Source organism: Somniosus microcephalus, chromosome 8 (assembly GCF_052327205.1).
Source record: "Somniosus microcephalus isolate GS21.2 chromosome 8, FLI_Smic_1.0, whole genome shotgun sequence".
Lineage (NCBI taxonomy): Eukaryota > Metazoa > Chordata > Chondrichthyes > Squaliformes > Somniosidae > Somniosus > Somniosus microcephalus.
Window position 1 is genome coordinate 143,225,493 of NC_140994.1, and position 15,233 is coordinate 143,240,725.

General features: G+C 47.0%; 1 long non-coding RNA gene across 1 annotated transcript; it reads right to left on the reverse strand.

Moving 5' to 3' along the window:
• Positions 1-431: 431 nt before the first annotated feature.
• On the reverse strand, positions 432-13,579 carry LOC147113837 (uncharacterized). The gene is made up of 2 exons (XR_015079287.1): positions 13,244-13,579; positions 432-5,572 (listed from the first exon to the last, which is right to left on the reverse strand). It is a non-coding gene; the product is annotated as an uncharacterized LOC147113837 (long non-coding RNA).
• Between the last annotated feature and the right edge of the window lie 1,654 nt (positions 13,580-15,233).

The following is a 15,233-nucleotide window of genomic DNA, read 5'->3' on the forward strand; positions in this document are numbered from 1 at the left end:
AAACACAGTGTGTTATAGGGCATTAATATAATCAGTAACATTGGGAAAAATCCTAACCCCAAAAATCAGTACTACTGCAAATGGAAACAGAAAATGCCGGAAATACATCATCGGTCTTTAACACACTGATAATGCCCTTGCCCATCTGTACCTAGTGATTGCTGCTTAAGCATACAATAACATTATATTTATTAGCCTCTACAATATTCTTTACTCCCTACAGACACAGTCAGTGCATTGCGAATGGACACGAGTGTGTAGCAGGGCAATATTCATGACTCCACGTCAGAAAACACTGGGTTGTTTCCAACACTGAAGCTGTTCCTCCCATATATCATCGATTAGTGCCCAGGTCTGGCTCCTGCCGTCCACAGTGAATCCTCCAGCTTTTTTAACTGCTTTATTTAGAAAATAAAACTCATAACTGGAGCTTTGTAGTTTTAAGCAACTTCACCAAGAACCTCTTTATTGTACAATCATTATGAAAAAGCAAACAATGCAAAACTGAAACAAATTGGCACTTCAGAATCAAGGGCTTCAGCAGGAATGAGGCAAGCAGCCTTTTTTTAATATTCATTCATGGGCTGTGGGTGTCAGCAGCAAGGCCAGCATTTATTGCCCATCCCTAATTGATCCTTGAGAAGGTGGTGGTGAGCTGCCTTCTTGAACCGCTGCAGTCCGTGTGGTGAAGGTACTCCCACAGTGCTGTTAGGGAGTGCCAGGATTTTGACACAGCGACGATGAAGGAATGGCGATATACTTCCAAGTCAGGATGGTGTGTAACTTGGTGATGGTGTTCCCATGCGCCTGCTGCCCTTATCCTTCTAGGTGGGACAAGTTGCGGGTTTGGGAGGTGCTGCCTAAGAAGCCTTGGTGAGTTGCTGCAGTGCATCTTGTAGATGGTACACACTGCAGCCACAGTACACCGGTGGTGGAGGGAGTGATTGTTTAAGGTGGTGGATGGGATCCCAATCAAGCGGGCTGCTTTGTCCTGGATGGTGTCGAACTCCTTGAGTGTTGTTGAAGCTGCACACATCCAGGCAAGTGGAGAATATTCCATAACACTCCTGACTTGTGCCTTGTAGATGGTGGAAAGTCAGGAGGTTAGACACTCGCCACAGAATACCTAGCCTCTGACATTGTAGCTCTTGTTGCTACAGTATTTATGTGGCTGATCCAATTAATTTTCTGGTCAATGATGACGCCCAGGATGTTGATGGTGGGGTATTCAGCGATGGCAATGTCAATGGCAGTGGTTAGACTCTCACTTGTTAGATAGTCATTGCCTGGCACTTGTGTGGTACAAATGTTACTTGCCAAACCTGAACACCATCCAGGTCTTGCTGCATGCGGGAATGGACTGCTTCATTATCTGAGGAGCTGTGAATGGAATTGAACACTGTGCAACCATCAGCGAACATCCCCTCTTCTGACGTTATGATGGAGGGAAGCTCATTGATGAAGCAGCTGAAGATGGGTTGGACGTAGGATAGTGCCCTGGGGAACTCCTGCAGCAATGTCCTGGGGCTGAAATGATTGACCTCCAACAATCACAATCATCTTCCTTTGTGCTAGGTATGACTCAAGCCAGTGGAGAGTTTTCCCCCTGCTTCCCATTGACATAAATGCAAGTCTTTCTTTTCTTTTTTTCCCCAATTTTACTAGAGAGCCTTGCTGCCACACTCGGTCAAATGCTGCCTTGATGTCAAAGGCAGTCACTCTCACCTCACCTCTGGAATTCAGCTCTTTTGAACCAAGGCTGTAATGAGGTCTGGAGCCGAGTGGTCCTGGCAGAACCCAAACTGAGCATCGGTGAGCAGGTAATTGGTAAGAGCCACTTGATAGCACTGTCAATGACACCTTCCATCACTTTGCTGATGATTTGTAGGTATGCCTGGGGCTGCGCCTGGCATGCTCTGCTGCACTCCTCATTGAATTAGAGTCCTGGTGAATCAAATAACTAGGGCTGTAGAGAGGGCTTTAAACTAATTAGTGGGGGGGGTGGTTTTAAGAGAGCGAAAAATGAAAATGACAGCGGAGAAGGCAATAGAGCAAGGTAGCAGTGGAGGAATTAAAAACCAGAGCGTGTCAGGAAGGGACAGAATGTATAATGATAATGGTAAAGTAGTAAAAGGGGTAAAAGCAGGAATAAATTGTCAGAAAACATATTTGAAAGTTCTTTATCTGAATGCACGCAGCATTCGTAACAAAATGGACGAGTTGACGGTACAAATAACTACACATGGGTATGATCTGGTGGCCATTACGGAAACATGGCTGCAAGATAATCATGACTGGGAACTAAACATACAAGGGTATTTGACAATTAGGAAGGAAAGGGAGGTGGGGTTGCTATGTTAATCAAGGATGGAATCACTGCAATAGTCAGAAATGATATTGGGTCAAAGGATCAGGATAGTGAAATAGTTTGGGTGGAGATAAGGAATAAGAAGTGGAAAAAGTCACTAGTGGCCGTAGTCTATAGGCCTCCTAACAGTTGCAACTCTGTTGGTCGGAGTATAAATCAGGAAATAGTTGGGGCTTGTAATAAGGGAACAGCTATAATCATGGGGGATTTTAACTTTCAGATTGACTGGACGAATCAAATTGGGCATGGCAGCCTTGAGGAAGAGTTCATAGAGTGTATTAGGGACGGGTTCCCTGAGCAGTATGTAACTGAACCAACCAGGGGACAGGCAATCTTAGATCTGGTCCTGTGTAATGAAACAGGATTAATAAAAAATGTCCTAGTAAAGGATCCCCTTGGAATGAGTGACCATAATATGGTTGAATTCCAAATTCAGTTTGAGGGTGAGAGAGTTGGATCTCAAACCAGCATACTGAGCTTAAATAAAGGAGACTATGAAGGTATGAGAGTAGAATTGACTAAAGTGGACTTGGAAAACAGATTAAAGTGTAAGACGGTACAAGAGCAGTGGTCTACATTCAAGAAGATATTTCACATCTTTCAAGATAAATATATTCCACTGAGGAAAAAGGGGAGTAAAAGAAAAGACAGCCATCCGTGGCTTAGTAAAGTAATAATGGTTACTATCCGACTGAAAACAAGGGCATATAAAGTAGTCAAATCTAGTGGGAGGATAGAAGATTGGGAAGCATTTAAAAGCCAGCAAACAATAACTAAAAGATTAATTAAGAAAGGGAAGATAGATTATGAAAGTAAACTAGCAAAAAATATAAAAACAAATAGCAAGAGTTTCTACAGCTATATAAAAAGAAAAAGGGTGGCTAAAGTGAACGTTGGTCCCTTAGAGGATGGGACCGGGAAACTAGTGGTGGGGAACATGGAGATGGCAAAGACGCTGAACAAATATTTTGTATCAGTCTTTACAGTAGAGGACACTAAAAATATCCCAACACTGGACAAACAGGGCAATGGGGGTGGAGGAGCTAAAGACGATTAAAATCACTAAGGAGATGGTACTCAGTAAAATAATGGGACTTAAGGCGGATAAATCCCCCGGACCTGATGGCCTACATCCTAGGGTCTTGAGAGAAGTGGCGGTAGGGATTGTGGATGCATTGGTGATTATTTTCCAGAACTCCCTGGACTCAGGAAAGGTCTCGGCAGATTGGAAAACTGCTAATGTAACACCCTTATTTAAGAAGGGAAGTAGACAAAAAGCTGGAAACTATAGACCAGTTAGCCTAACATCTGTGGTTGGCAAAATGTTGGAGTCCATTATTAAGGAAACAGTAACAGAGGATTTGGATAAACATAATTTAATAGGATAGAGTCAGCATGGTTTTATGAAGGGGAAGTCATGTTTGACAAATTTGCTCGAATTCTTTGAGGATGTAACGTACAGGGTGGATAAAGGGGAACCAGTGGATATAGTGTATTTGGGCTTCCAAAAGGCATTTGACAAGGTTCCACACAAAAGATTACTGATCAAGATAAGAAATCAAGGGATTGGGGGTAATATACTGGCATGGGTGGAAGATTGGCTATCTAACAGAAAACAAAGAGTTGGGATAAATGGTTCATTCTCGGGCTGGCAATCAGTAACTAGTGGTGTTCCGCAGGGGTCAGTGCTGGGACCCCAACTCTTTACAATCTATATTAGCGATTTGGAGGAAGGGACCGAGTGCAACATATCCAAGTTTGCCGACGATACAAAGATGGGAGGGAAAGCAATGAGTGAGGATGACATAAAAAACCTGCAAAAGGACATAGACAGGCTAAGTGAGTGGGCAGAGATTTGGCAGATGCAATATAATGTTGGAAAGTGTGAGGTTATGCACTTTGGCAGAAAAAATCAAAGAGCAAGTTATTATCTAAATGGAGGGAAACTGCAAAGTGCTACAGTACAAAGGGATCTGGGGGTCCTGGTGCATGAAACACAAAATGTTAGTGTGCAGGTGCAGCAGGTGATCAGGAAGGCCAATGGAATCTTGGCTTTTATTGCAAGGGGGATGGAGTATAAAAACAGGGAAGTCTTGCTGCAGCTTTACAGGGTATTGGTGAGGCCACACCTGGAATACTGCGTGCAGTTTTGGTTTCCATATTTAAGAAAAGATATACTTGCTCTCGAGGCAGTTCAGAGAAGGTTCACTCGGTTGATTCCGGAGATGAGGGGGTTGACGTATGAGGAAAGGTTGAGTAGGTTGGGACTCTACTCATTGGAGTTCAGAAGAATGAGAGGCGATCTTATCGAAACATATAAGATTGTGAGGGGGCTTGATCGGGTGGATGTGGTGAGGATGTTTCCACTGATGGGTGAGACTTGAACTAGGGGGCATAATCTAAGAATAAGGGGCTGCCCTTTCAAAACTGAGATGAGGAGAAACTTCTTCACTCAGACGATAGTAAATCTATGGAATTTGCTACCCCAGAGCGCTGTGGAAGCTGCAACATTAAATAAATTTAAAATAGAGATAGACAGTTTCCTAGCAGATAAGGGAATTAGGGGTTACGGGGAGAGGGCAGGGAAGTGGATGTGAGTCTAGATTCGGATCAGCCATGATCCTATTGAATGGCGGAGCAGGTGCGAGGGGCCGTATGGCCTACTCCTGCTCCTATTTCTTATGTTCTTATGTTCTTATGAACTAGGGTTGGTCCCCTGGCTTGATATATTTACAATGATGGTGGGAGGGGACGAGCAATCTGACTTTCTTTAACATAACAAAAGATTCAAAGAAACTACAGGACGTGGTTGAGGCCAACAGCTTAGCTGCTTTCAAAAAGGAAACTAGATGAGTGCATGAGAGAAAAAGGAAAAGAAGGATATCCTGAAAAGCTGAGATGAGGTGTATAGAATGGGAGGAGACACGTGTGGAGCACAGGCTCGTTGGGCCGAAAGACCTGTTTCTCTGCTGTATATTCTATGTAAAAATCCAAACATATCCAAGAACAGAGTGTTAGCCCATCAATGCCTGTGTATATCCTTCATGGTAATGTGAGTAACTGACCAGTAACAACAGGCGAGAAGAAATCAGCAAACATTTCTTTAGTTCCCACGGAACTGTGATAGGTAAACACAGTGTATTTACAAAATATGATTGCAGGCAAAGTTTCTCCATCCTTTACTGTTTCCTCAAATGAGTTTCACTGAAATAAAAGAGAGAGATCTTTAGAAGTAAACCCAGGAAACAATAATTGCTGCAGAGATAAACAAAAAAATCCGCAAATGCTGGAAATCTGAACAAGAAACAGAAAATGCTGACAACACACAACAGGTCACTCACGGTTAAGAGGAAAGACAGATCGGTTGTCAAATGCCCAGGAAGCTGATACACACGAAACATGAACCGGACTTCTCTTTTATAAATGCTGACTGACATACTGCTCATTTCCAGCATTTTCTGATTAATATTGTATCAGAGACTTTGTTCATAAAGGTTGAAAAATATATCAATACCAATTACATTTATTGCATATTTTATTATTAAAACTAACTTCAAAAGATAAGAGTGAGAAACTTTTGCCAGCAGCATAAGCAAATGGGGGCTGTTACGTTTTTACTCAAACTATTTTCTGAGGTTCAGCATCACTGGAAATTCTGTAAGAACTCCTCACATCCCCTACGATCTGGAGTGTGTTGTGTATGTACCTTTAAGAGAATAACTGGTCTCAGGCTGCAGTACCGGCAGTGACCACCCCTGTATAAAAGGCGCTAGAGAGCCTCTGTTGTTTAGTTTCGTTTATGCCTTTCACCTGTAAAGACTTGTTTGTTTCTCTCCTGCTAGTCCGTGTCTCAATCATTCACGGACTTAACACTGGCGACGAGTTAGAAACGAACTTACCTGCAACTCAGCAGCAGCTCCGACGACGTGTTGAAGGTCGGAGCCAGAAGAAAAAAAAAAATAGGCCATTGAAACTCGAGAAACGGGCGTCGACCGTCAATCATCGATTTCAAAACTTGCAGGAGCGACTTTCCAGAGCCAGGCTGGGTTCCTCGGTCCGTGGTTTCCCAGCTAATCGGGCTGGTGGCAGGTAGTGCTCTGATCCTTCCTGGGCTGCAACGGGGCCGGGCAGCGAGTCGGGAAGCAAGGAGAGAGAGAGAGAGAGAGAGAGAGAGAGAGAGAGGGTGGAGCATAGAGGGCGCAGCCGGTGTTTCAAAGCTGGGCAGCGTTCGGACCTCAGAAGAGGGAGGGAAGTGTTCCAGAGGGTCCGCTCCACGACGGGAAAATAATAAAAGAAAAAGAATACGCGCAAGAAACCGTGGAAAGCAGCGCTAACAACAGCGGGGAAGAAGGAAAAGCGCGGGAGGCGCCATTTTAGATTTGCAAGATGCCGAAGACTGGCTGTATCACTGCTTTTGATAATACATTAGAGGACTGGACCACGTATGTGGAAAGAGTCGAGGTATATTTCGAGGCAAATGAAATAGCGGAGGGGAAAAAGGCATCAATATTGCTAAACGTAATGGGCGCTAGAACGTACGGCCTATTGCAGGATCTGATTACTCCAGACAAACCGAAGGCGAAGAGTTTTAACGAAATTGTTGCTGTTCTACAGGAGCACTTAAACCCTGCACCGCTGTTGATAGCAGAAAGATTTAAATTCCACAGGAGAACTCAGCACAAAGAGAGCAATGCTGAGTATCTTACGGAACTACGCAAGCTATCAAAGCACTGCCAGTTCGGAGCAGGATTGGCAGATACCCTACAGGACAAATTTGTCTGTGGACTCCCGAGTGAAGGAACACAGAAGAGGTTACTCGCAGAAAAAGAGCTGACGCTAGATAAGGCTTTCAGCGTGGCAGTATCGTATGAAGCAGCAGCCAGGGGAGCTGCAGAAATTCAACAAAAACCACAGGAATACGGCACCCACGAAATGACACGGGGATTTGCAAAATGTTATCGCTGCGGCAGAACTAACCATGACCAGAAGGACTGCTGGTCCAAAGACAAAATATGCAGACAATGCGGGAAGATTGGACACATTGCACGAGTTTGTAGGTCTGGGAAGAAGACCAGCGACAACAAAAAGGCTACTAAGGAACCGTACAAGAAAGTACAAAAGATGACAGACAGTAGTTCCAAAGACCAGGTGAGCGATAGTGAATCCGAGAACAGGAGATTAAGCTGTCTCAAACTTCACAATGTAATCGCAAAAGAGGATCACCGAACCATTTGGGTCACCCTCACGATAGCAGGGTCCCAAGTTAAAATGGAATTGGATACAGGATCAGCGCTAACCGTCATGAATCGACGAGACTATGAGCGGCTATTTTCACACATACCCTTGGAGAAAGACATCCATCGTCTTAACGACGTATACGGGGCAAAAAGTATACCCCAGAGGAAAAATTAAGGGTGCCTGTCGAATACAATGGCAAGAAAATACAGAAATTGTATCTCTACATACTGCCAAATGGTGGACCACCGTTATTGGGACGGGAATGGATCAGGAAGATAAACTTAGATTGGCATTCCATTCATGCAATGACGGTGGACGGTAAAAAAGATGAAGACGTCACTCCTGGACGATTGTCAACAATCTCAGCTAACGCCAAAGAGGTATTTCAACAAGAACTGGGCACGCTTAAAGGCGTAATCACCTCGTTAAAAATAGAAGAGAATGCAGTTCCCAAGTTTTTCAAAGCGAGACCGGTACCATATGCAATTCGTCCAGCCGTCGAGGCAGAGCTGGAGAATGCGGGCATGTTGTCCAAGGTCGACTGGAGCGAGTGGGCGACACCCATCGTTCCTGTCATGAAGAAAATGTTAAGCAATAAGTCCGGAGAGCCAAGGAAGATTCGCACCTGTGGGGATTTCAAGGTGACGGTGAACCCTGTCCTTCACACAGTACAATATCCTCTTCCAAGGATAGAAGACATCTTCACCTCACTGACTGGAGGGAAGCGTTTTACAAAAATTGACCTAGCACAAGCATATTTGCAGATGGAGGTTGAAGAGTCTTCTAGGAAGTATCTCACGATAAACACTCACAAAGGTCTTTACCAGTATCATCGATTGGTATTCGGAGTAGCATCGGCTCCGGCGATATGGCAAAGAGCGATGGAACCAGTCCTGCAAGGGATTCCGGGGACTCAGTGTTACTTGGACGACATCCTTGTAACAGGTGAAGATGACAGTGAACACCTTAGCAACCTAGAACAGGTGCTCACTAGACTACGGGAACATGGGCTGCGAGCCAACTGCCCCAAGTGCGAATTTTTTAAGAAACAGATATCGTATTGTGGCCACGTGATTGATGAAGAGGGGTTACATAAGTCCCCTGACAAAATTGAAGCGGTTGTTAAGGCCCCAGCGCCTGAAAATGTGTCGCAACTGAGGTCATTCCTCGGGTTGGTGAATTACTATCATAAGTTTTTGCTGAATTTGTCGACAATTCTGCATCCACTGAACGCCCTGCTACGAACGGGGGTAGCATGGAAATGGAGCGATGATTGTAAACGTGCTTTTCAGAAGAGTAAGGACTTAATCACTTCGAAGGAAGTATTGGCTCACTACAACCCAGCACTGCCAATCAGGCTGGCGTGTGATGCGTCTCCCTACAGCATTGGGGCGGTACTGTCACATAAATTCCTTGATGGTTTGGAGAGGCCGATAGCTTTTGCGTCACGCTCGTTAACTTCTGCCGAGCGTAACTACGCCCAGATTGACAGAGAGGCCCTCAGCCTAGTGTGGGGGGGTGAAGAAGTTCAATCACTATCTGCACGGTCAAAAATTTACTCTACTAACCGATCATCAACCTCTTGTCTCCATTTTCAACCCTCAGAAGGGCGTACCGATAATGACAGCACAGCGGCTGCAGAGATGGTCCCTTTTCCTAGGGGCACACCAATATGACATCGAGTACAGGGTGAAGTAAGATATTAAAAATTGGATTTAACAAGGTAAAACAAACCAGGATTCATCTGTAACACCAATATACAAAATGGAGGGAATAGGTTAATTCGTGCTCTGAGTTGAACAACAGAAGTCTGTAAAAGTTGTATAAACCCAGATAAGGTTTAAACAGGACTACGGGTTAACTGCGGAGAGATTAAAACTGTCAAAACAACCCCTTAGAAAGAGGGAGAGATATATGGGTTCGGCCACGCGAGTCGACACCTTTGCACTTAAGGGTTTGTTAAGTGTGAAGCTCAACAGGGTTCTATTCTTTTAACTAACTAAAGTGTTTTTGCTCTGTAGAAATAATTCAAGAGAGAGAGACAGAAAGTCTGCGGATTGCCCGCTTTGGAAAGATCTACTATCTTAGAGAAATACTTAAAAAGACCAAGCCATCTGACAACAGCAAATGGGCGATCATAAAGTAATAAAGTTGAGGCCCGGGTCATGAGAAAGTAACAAGACCAACTGATAACGAAATGTGAGATTTGTAAGCGACTGGAAGAATGGAATGTCACGGTTTTATAATTACAATTTAACTATAATTCTGTATATGCTAATAAGCTTATCCCTGCCTTTAGGGCAGGGCCTTAATTTTTGTATAACTGTGTGAACCTCAAGAGATTCGGTGGAGTTGGAGCCTTGTGTTGGGACGCAAGAGCCACAGCTCCCCAGGCCTGAATAAACCGTTTTTACTTCAATTATTGGGTCTGTCTTTCTTACAAGCCAGTGTAGTCGACTTTGTATATCACTTAGTCCACACTTTGGGGGCTTACATCACAGGGGAACTAAACAGCATGGAAATGCTGATGGATTGTCACGTCTACCGTTGCCGACGGTGGAAGAAGACGACCTTGCAGTGGATCCAATGGAGTTATTCCACTCGACCAGTCGAATGTCTCCCTGTGACGAATGCAAACATAGAAAAGGAAACACGGAATGACCCGACACTATCACGGGTCTATGATTTAACGGTGAAGGGATGGCCAGCACATGGCGAACCACTGCTGCCAGCATTTTCGCCAAGAAGAGAACAGCTGTCAGTGTGCAGAGGAACCTTGATGTGTGGATCCAGAGTAGTAATTCCACCTAAGTTGATGGATAGAGTGCTCAATGAGCTTCATGAGGGTCATCTGGGTGGGGTAAAAATGAGGAACTTAGCCAGAGCGTTTGTGTGGTGGCCGGGAATCGATAGAGAAATCGAAGAGATGACCAAGAGCTGTGCAGGATGCCAGAAGCTCCAAAACGCCCCACCACAAGCTCCTCTGCATCCATGGGAGTGGCCCTCATCTCCATGGCAAAGGGTGCACATTGATTTTGCTGGTCCCTTCATGGACTCGATGTTTTTAATTGCAGTGGATGCACAAAGTGGCCAGAGGTAATAAAAATGTCCTCAACCACCACGGAAAAAACTATCGCAGTTTTACGAACCATATTCGCCAGGAATGGGCTGCCTGAACAGATTTGCTCTGACAATGGACCACAGTTTGTGTGTGAAGAGTTCCGGAGGTTCTTAAAGAACAATGGTGTTAAGCATTACACATCTGCCCCATATCATCCAGCCACTAATGGATTGGCTGAGAGGTTTGTCCAAACATTCAAGAAGGCTGTCAAGGCAATGTGTAATGAAGATATACCCCTACAACACAAGGTGGACAACTTCTTGTTTGCCTACCGGAATGCGACACATGCGGTTACCAACCAAACTCCAGCCATGATGTTCTTCAATCGAAGACTACGATGCCGCTTGGATTTGGTTAAGCCAAACATCAGAAGAGATGTGGAGAGCAGGCAGTTTCACAATATAAATGAAAGGCCGACCAGGAGTTTTAAGATAGGTCAACCAGTTTTGGCCCGGGACTACCGCACTGAGAAATGGCAGCCAGGAACGATTTGTACACGACAAGGACCTCTCATGTATGCCGTGGACGTTGGGGAGAGCATTGTAAGACGCCATGCTGACCAGATTCTAGAGTCACTGGAAAACGTCAACTCCACACCACGATCTGATACACCTGGTAATGAAATCGACGTTCCAATTGCAGCTACCGCAGAACCGGTAATATTGGAAGCAGATGAACCAAACGACGACATTGATTCCGACTCAACATTGCCAGAAGAACCTGATACTCCAAAGAGGCGTTATCCAGACAGAATCAGGAAGCCTCCTCAAAGACTGAACTTATAATTGCTTAAACTTAACCAATGTATCTAGCAACAGTAATTGTGATTGTAATTCGTTATCATTAGTTGTTAAATGAATGTTATGTACTGTTTATCTAAAAGGGGAGGAATTGTTGTGTATGTACCTTTAAGAGAATAACTGGTCTCAGACTGCAGTACCGGCAGTGACCACCCCTGTATAAAAGGCGCTAGAGAGCCTCTGTTGGTTAGTTTCGTTTATGCCTTTCACCAGTAAAGACTTGTTTCTCTCCTGTTAGTCCATGTCTCAATCATTCACGGACTTAACAGAGTGTACCTCTCCTTGCCCAATATCCAAGTACTGTAAATAGAGAGTAACAGAGAACCTTACACTGTAAACTGGCTACTGGAAGGTATCACAAGCCACCCCCTGATGTTCCTCTCTTACAAAAGCGGACTGAATATACACTGTTAACCAACTGCATCAGATTCTGAACTCACAACTGGGTTTATTTACAAACACAATGGTAGTGTAGCAGCGAGAGAATTCTCACCTTATCTCCAGTTAGAATCATAAGAATCATACAGCACAGAAGAAGGAGGCCATTCAGCCCATCAAGTCTGTGCTAGCTCTTTGAAAGAGCTATCCAATTAGTCCCACTACCCTGCTCTTCCCCAACAGCCCTGCAAATTTCTCCTTTTCAAGTATATATCCAATTCCCTTTTGCAAATTACTATTGAATCTGCTTCCACCACCCTTTCAAGCAGTGCATTCCAGATCATCACAACTCGCTGCGTAAAAAAATTCTCCTTATGCTCCCCCTGAATTTTTGTGCTATATTAAATATGTGACCTCTGGTTACCGATCCTCCTGCCAGTGGAACCAGTTTCTCCCCATCTACCCTATAAAAAAACCCTCAATAAGGATTCAGTGGTGTCTCCAAGAGCTACATAGGGATCTGGGGGTCCTTGTACATGAAACACAAAAAGTTAGCATGCAGGTACAGTAAGTAATTAGGAAGGCAAATGGATTGTTGGCCTTTATTGCAAGGGGACGGAGTATAAAAGTATGGAGGTCTTGCTACAACTGTACAGGGTGTTGGTGAGACCACACCTGGAGTACTGTGTACAGTTTTGGTCTCCTTATTTAAGGAGGGATATACTTGCATTGGAGGCAGTTCAGAGAAGGTTCACTGGGTTCATTCCGGAGATGAAGGGGTTGTCTTATGAAGAAAGGTTGATCAGGTTGGGCCTATACTGGAGTTTAGAAGAATGAGAGGTGATCGTATTGAAACGTATAAGATTCTGAGGGGGCTTGACAGGGTAGATGCAGAGAGGATGTTTCTCCTCGTGGGGGAATCTAGAACTAGGGGGCATAGTTTCAGAATAAGGGGGCATCCATTTAAAACGGAGATGAGGAGGAATTCCTTCTCTCAGAGGGTCGTGAATCTTTGGAATTCCCTACCCCAAAGCTGTGGAGGCTGGGTTGTTGAATATATTCAAGGTGGAGATAGATAGATTTTTGAATGATAAGGGAATCAAGGATTATGGGGAGCAGGCAGGGAAGTGGAGTTGAGGCCAAGACCAGATCAGCCATGATCTTATTGAATGGCGGAGTAGGCTCGAGGGGCCAAATGACCTACTCCTGCTCCTATTTCTTAGGTTCTTATGTTCCTTCACTGTTGACACCAACAGTAGTGGATTTGAGGATCTCTACTTTATATGGATATAAACCAATATCTAGACTTCTCAGGTGATACTTGCAATCTAAACTTACCGCTCTTGTCCATGTGCCTTGTAATAGACGTTTTCGTAGGTGGATTCCACTCTGGTGTCCAGGCTCAGAACCTCCCGGAAAATTGCTACATCAAAGAACAGAAACATGGGTTTTGTATCAAAGTGTTTCAGTCTGTCTCATTCAATGGATACTGTTCCAATAAGTTATGTTGGTGAAACTTAGTCTACAGAATTAAATTTCAAAACAGTGGGCCGGATTTTCTTCTTTAAACAGCACATGGGGCGGAGCGAAGAAGGAAAATTAGGCAACAGGAATTGTACAGAACCCATCCCATTTTCCTTCCATTGATTTACATGGAAAGAAAATCAGGTAGGTTCTGTTGGGAATGTGTGTTCCTCCCCTCCCGATTTTCCTCTGTGCTCAGCCGAGGTGAAGGTAAAGAAAAAAAATCTACCCCAATGGGGATTACTTAGTGGCAAGATTCAATATATCTATATATATATATATACTAGCTGGAGTGGCCGGCGGTGCCGAGGCTTTTTCGAGGGTATGTTGTTGTTGGAAGAGAGAGCGAGAGCGTGGGGGGGGGGGGGGGGAAAGAGAGCGAGCGGTCGGGGGGGGGGGGGGGAAAGAGAGCGAGCGGGCGGGGGGAAAGAGAGCGAGCGGGCGAGTGGGGGAAAAGAGAGCGAGCGGGCGACTGGGGGGGGGGGGGAGAAAGAGAGCGAGCGACTGGGGGGGGGGAAAAGAAGATGGGAGGAGGAGGGGGGGGGAGAGAGGGAGGAGGAGGGGGGGGGAGAGGGAGAGAGGGGGGGGGGAGAGAGGGAGAGGAGGGGGGGAGAGAGGGAGAGGAGGGGGGGAGAGAGGGAGAGGAGGGGGGGAGAGAGGGAGAGGAGGGGGGGAGAGAGGGAGAGGAGGGGGGGGAGAGAGGGAGAGGAGGGGGGGAGAGAGGGAGAGGAGGGGGGGGAGAGAGGGAGAGGAAGGGGGGGAGAGAGGGAGAGGAAGGGGGGGAGAGAGGGAGAGGAGGGGGGGGAGAGAGGGAGAGGAGGGGGGGAGAAAGGGAGAGGAGGGGGGGAGAAAGGGAGAGGAGGGGGGGAGAGAGGGAGAGGAGGGGGGGAGAGAGGGAGAGGAGGGGGGGAGAGAGGGAGAGGAGGGGGGGGAGAGAGGGAGAGGAGGGGGGGAGAGAGGAGGGGGGGAGAGAGGGAGAGGAGGGGGGGGGAGAGAGGGAGAGGAGGGGGGGAGAGAGGGAGAGGAGGGCGGGGAGAGAGGGAGAGGAGGGGGGGAGAGAGGGAGAGGAGGGGGGGAGAGAGGGAGAGGAGGGGGGGAGAGAGGGAGAGGAGGGGGGGAGAGAGGGAGGGAGAGAGGGAGAGGAGGGGGGGAGAGAGGGGGGAGAGAGGGGGAGAGAGGGAGAGGAGGGGGGGAGAGAGGGAGAGGAGGGGGGGGAGAGAGGGAGAGGAGGGGGGGGGGAGAGGAGGGGGGGAGAGAGGGAGAGGAGGGGGGGGAGAGAGGGAGAGGAGGGGGGGAGAGAGGGAGAGGAGGGGGGGGAGAGAGGGAGAGGAGGGGGGGAGAGAGGGAGAGGAGGGGGGGAGAGAGGGAGAGGAGGGGGGGGAGAGAGGGAGAGGAGGGGGGGAGAGAGGGAGAGGAGGGGGGGGAGAGAGGGAGAGGAGGGGGGGGAGAGAGAGAGAGGAGGGGGGGGAGAGAGGGAGAGGAGGGGGGGGAGAGAGGGAGAGGAGGGGGGGGAGAGAGGGAGAGGAGGGGGGGAGAGAGGGAGAGGAGGGGGGGGGAGAGAGGGAGAGGAGGGGGGGGAGAGAGGGAGAGGAGGGGGGGAGAGAGGGAGAGGAGGGGGGGAGAGAGGGAGAGGAGGGGGGGGAGAGAGGGAGAGGAGGGGGGGGAGAGAGGGAGAGGAGGGAGGGAGAGGAGGGGGGGAGAGAGGGAGAGGAGGGGGGGGAGAGAGGGAGAGGAGGGGGGGAAGAGAGGGAGAGGAGGGGGGGGAAGAGAGGGAGAGGAGGGGGGGGGAGAGAGGGAGAGGGGG